The following is a 5554-nucleotide window of genomic DNA, read 5'->3' as shown; positions in this document are numbered from 1 at the left end:
CACACACACACCAGAATCTTAATTTTTAGGTAAGCAAAACGATTCTGTCCACCTCCTGGACAATGTTACAAAGAATGGCAGATAAAGGAAAGAAGGAATCTTGAGCCATCAGGCCTTTCTTGGAATCCAGTTGGAAAATAGTTACACCCCCCTGGGCCATGCTTGCCCTCACCTCAGGTACTTAGCCAGAGGGAGGTGATGGCAGAAAAGGGTGCAAAGGCCAGACTTTGCTGTGTCTCAGTCTCCAGGCAGGATTCTTTAGGCATAAAGACTGTAACACTCCTACACCTCCCTCAAGGACTTCCTTCAATGTTTTACCACTGTAGCTTTGCTCTGGTTATTGTAACTTCACCCCCGACACCCAGAAGATATGTTAGCAGTCATCCTTCAAATATATGGCCCACTAAGACACATCTGAAGTGTCTCATGACTAATGTTTTATTAGACAGTAGTAAATAACCTTATCATAACAGCAGCTAGCCCCTCAAGGTCCTGGAAGCCTTGCTTCCAAATACCTTAGAGACTTAACGCTATCCTTAAACCCCACTAACTAAAAAGTACATAATCAGTCACTCCTCGCAATCCCAGTGCAGCTTTCTGCCAACAGGTCCTGTCCCCGTGCTTAATAAAAAACTCCTTTATGCACTGAAAATTCATGCAAATTCTCAAGAATTCTTTCTTGACTGTCCACTCCATGGCCCCACATCATAAAGGACCCGGCGTTTGTCCTACAGAGTCCTGGAAATCTGAGCTCTGGGAGAACCGTGGGTCTGAGACAAAGGCAGACCTAGTATTCTCAAGGAGGGCTCTCCTGGGCAGGATTCCAATCTTTGGCCATCTGCATCATAATCCAGGGTCTGCCTTGAGGCCACCGCAGCTCTGGCATCCCCATCCCAAACCCAGTTCTGTGCTTTTTACTGTAAGAATTCACTAGGAGATCCACATCTCTCCCCATCTAGGAAATAACTCCCTGGAGCAGCACCACATAGCAGTGAGGTTAGACGGAGTAGAAAAGGGTCAGTGAAAGCTGACCCCTTTGTCCACACCCCTTGGTGGGAGAAACGGCTCTCCAGCTCCAGCAGCTCAGCAGCCCAACCCCCAGCTGCCACGCCCACTTCAGGGCTCACCCGCCTCACCCCTCCGCGCAGATGCGCACATGCGCAGTCGCAGCCCTGCGCCACAGCCCGCGCTCTCCTGGCCGGGCTCTCGCCCGGAGACTCAGGGCCGCACACGTGCAATCCACGTCCGGAAGCACAGCACCGTCATCTGGTTCCCTAGTCGTGTCCAGACTCCAGGTGAGGTCTGCAGAGCCCACTCCTTAGTGCCCCTGGTCTCTCACTTCCTGAGACACACCCCGGGGATCCCCAGCCCCTTAGGAAAAGCAGTTCAAAGAAAGACGGGCCTCCAAGGCCAGAATCTGGCCCTCGGGTTGCTCCCGCACACACCGCGCCGCTCCAGACCAGCCGTTCCCGGAGGCAGCTGCCAGCTCAGACCTTGGCCGAGCATTCCCGCGCAGGGGGATCTACTTCCCGCCGCGAAAGCGGCGCCCACGGGTCTCCCGGAAGAGACGGAGGGCCGGAAGTGGCAGAAAGCCCCGCCCCGGGGAACTCGCCGCCGCTTCCGGTCGGTGCCCAGCAAGGGCTCCGGGCCATTGCTCAGCTTCAACCTTCTCCCTTCCTCTGACTGGCTGCCTGCCGGGGGGAGGCCGCTGAAGAGCGCAAAGCCCGCCAGGTGCGAAGGGAACCGCAGCCAAGTTGACTCGGAGAGACCCAGAGGAGGACATGACGGCTGAAGAGGCGACAGACTCCGCAGTCTGCCGGCGGTTCGCTGCTAGAAACAAAAGGGACATCCAAAACTCCGTCAGATAGTGAGCGGCGCATCAGTGGAAGAAACTTAAAACAGAGTGACCGGCTGGAGCATTCCTCACAAGGGATACTGGCCCTTGACTTTCAGGACCTCGGGCTCCTGTCATGTAGTGGTGATGCCCCCTTGACAGTTTCTTAGGGATGGGGCCGGTTCAGTCAAATTTCATGCACAATGGGAACTCAGTAGTGTGAGGTCCCTTCCCACCAGGCCAGCTAAAAGACACTCACTTGTGATTTGTCTTGGTGCCGGGGGGGGGGGCACCACGTAGCCACATAGGAAGGGGGTGAGAACTGTCCACTTTTAAAGCGCAAGTAGATATGCATCTTTTATGAGGTTTGAACAAAAGCCCCATTATTTGTGTGTGAATGTGTAAGCATCCCAAACCTGGATCATCTAACAAGTATTTCTTGATCACCTGTGTGCCAGATCCTGGGCTATGGGCTGGAGATGCATCAATGAATACACACACACACACACCCCCCCTAAGTCATAGGGACGTGCTGTACACCATGATGACTATAGTTAATAATACTGTACTGTAAATTTAAAAGTTGCTGAGAGTAGATCTTAAAAGTTCTCATCACAAGAAAAAAATGTTTGATTCCAATCTATGTGTGGAGATGGATGTTAATTAGACTTATTTTAGTGATTTTATATACATATATGAAATCATTATGTTGTACACCTAAACAAATACAATGTTACATGTCAATTATATTTCAATAAAATAAAATAAAGAATAATACCACGATGTTCACTATAATTACTTTTTTTTTTTTTTTTAAGATTTTATTTATTTATTTGAGAGAGAGAGTGAGAGAGAGAGCGCAAGAGGGGGGAACGGGAGAGGGAGAAGCAGACTCCCCGCCGAGCAGGGAGCCCGATGCGGGACTCGATCCAGGGACTCCAGGATCATGACCTGAGCCGAAGGCAGTCGCTTAACCAACTGAGCCACCCAGGCACCCCACTATAATTACTTCTATTGAATGGGTATTGAAAGTTCTAGATAGTGTAATAACATAAGAGAAAGAAATTACAGACATAAGCTCTTTAAAAGAAGAAATGAAATTTGTTATTTGCAGGTGATATCATGATTTAGATTGAAAACACACAAAAATTCTACAGACAATTAGAAAAAACAAAGTTTGGCAATTTGGTTATAAAATTAATATACTTTAAAAGTCAGTTGTGTTTTCATTATACTATCAGTAAAGAACTGAAAAGCTTAAATAAAGAGAAGGCACCACTGTAAATTAAGAAATACCAAGTACCTAGAGATAAATATAACAAAAAATATGCAACACTCAAAGTCACAAAACTTATTAAGATGTGTTTAAAAGACTTATATAAATGGATATATATACCATATTCATGACTAGAAAGACTCAATATCATAAAGATGTCAGTTCTTTAATCTATAGATTAAGGATTAATCTATAGATCAAAGAAATTTCACACAAAATGCAATAGAATTTTTTATGGGAATTGAAAAAAATGATTGCAAAATATATATAAGGCAATAACGCAATAAAGAAAAAGCAATAAGGCACTTCTGAAAAAGAAAATCAAAGACAAGGGACTTGTCCTATCAAATATCAGCAATTATACAAAATCATAATAATTAAGACAGTGCACATGGATACGGTATGGGTGCAAGGATAGGCATATCAAATAGGCATTGGCTAGTGGACTAGAATAATAAGCCCCAAATCAAACCTACATGTGTATATAACTTTGGTATTTCACAGTTTATATAAAAATCAACTCCAAAAACATGGTATTGTTGGAGGAGGTCATCAAAAGAATGTGACCACTGGTTGATCCTCAAGCTGGACCTGGGCAACTGGACAACTGGCAATGTAAAGGATACATCCTTGAGAGAATAAGATGTTGTTGAGACCATCTGGACTGAGTATGTAACTGAGCCCAGGTAAGGCCTCTATAAAGACTTTTAAGGATGGATGTGGAGACCTGCTTATTTTGTGGCCACCCAAGACAAGCCTCATATGTAAGTTCCCTTGTTTATTTAACCTGACAACCAATCTAGAGTGATCTGCCTCTTTCTTTGGTCTCTCCTTGCCCTCTATATGGGGCCCAGTTTTAAATTTCACCTGGGGAATGCTCAAGGTTTCAAATAACAGAATAAAATAGAATGTCATTCAGCCTTTAAAAGAAAGGAAATGCTGGCACATGCTACAACAAGGATGAACCTTAAGGATATTGTGATAAATAAAATAAGCCAGTTGCGGGGTGCCTGGGTGGCTCAGTTGGTTAAGCATCTGCCTTCAGATCAGGTCATGATCTCAGGGTCCTGGAATCAAGCCCCACATTGAGCTTCCTGCTCAGTGGAGAGTCTGATTCTTCCTCTCCCTCTGCCTCTGCCCTCCACTTGTGCTCGTGCTTTCTCTCTCTCTTTCTCTCAAATCGACCAATCTTTTTTAAAAAATAAGCCAGTCACAAAAGGACAAATATTGTAAGATTCTATATATATTTTTTTAAAAACTGCTATCATCTCTAGTAACAATATTTGCTTCTTCCTTCCAATTATATTCATCGTTGTGTTTTCTGACATCACATCATGGATTAATGTATTGATAAATATTTGGGGTAAAAACAAAAATAGTTGGTTTTCCATTGATTTGGTTTGGTTCTTCCTTTCAACGGGAAGTCTCTCAGGCCCTGGTTTGAGTACTTAAGCTGGCCCAGCAGTCACTATGTCTCAAAGTGGCCAAAGGACTTTTAAGACCTGAAAATGACTTTTAAAAAGAAACCAACTGGTGGCACCTGCTTAAGATTTCATCCAAGGGTAGAGCACAATCTATTCCCCAATTGGGACCTTACTATAGCGAATGGGTAAGAATAAAGTTGTTTCTCTTTTTGAGAAAGCCCTGGATGGGCTCTGATTCCTAACGCACTTCCCTCAGTGCAGGGGGATTCAACAACAATGTTCTGGCCTTCGTGTCTGCCATTGAGGCGATCAATAGGAATCCCCTTTGGTTAAACCACACAATTTTAGGATATCATGACTACAATGCCTACCACGGTAATCAAAGCAACTTGGAGAGCACCCTGATGTGGCTTACAGGAAGGGGCAAGACTGTACCCAATTTTACCTATGAGAAACAATAGGTTCATGGCCATCACTTTAGGAATGCCATCAGCCATTTTTGCACAGATTTGGGATAGGTGGAGGAAAGACACTATTGGAATTGTACAAATCCCCACAGGTGCACTTGAAGGAAGGTAGTGTTTCCTCAGTACTATGCTCTTTTTTCATTGTTCTCAATTCTTTTTTTTTTTTTTTAATTTTATTATGTTACGTTAGTCACCATACAACACATCATTGGTTTTTGATGTGGTGATCCATGGTCCATTGTTTTCGTATAACACCCAGTGCTCCATGCAGTACGTGCCCTCCTTAATACCCATCACCGGGCTAACCAATCCCCCCTCCTCCCCTCTAAAACACTGTTTCTCAGAGTCCATAGTCTCTCATAGTTCATCTCTCCCTCCAATCCCCCCCCCATTTTTCCCTTCCTTCTCCTAATGTCCTCCATGCTATTCCTTATGTTCCACAAATAATTGAAACCATATGATAATCGACTTTCTCTGCTTGACTTATTTCACCTAGCATAATCTCCTCCAGTCCCATCCATGTTGATGTAGAAGTTGGGTATTCATCTTTTCT

The sequence above is a fragment of the Leptonychotes weddellii genome, chromosome 1 (genome assembly GCF_054177405.1).
Source record: "Leptonychotes weddellii isolate Sample4059 chromosome 1, ASM5417740v2, whole genome shotgun sequence".
NCBI lineage: Eukaryota > Metazoa > Chordata > Mammalia > Carnivora > Phocidae > Leptonychotes > Leptonychotes weddellii.
Note: the sequence above shows the minus strand (reverse complement) of the source record.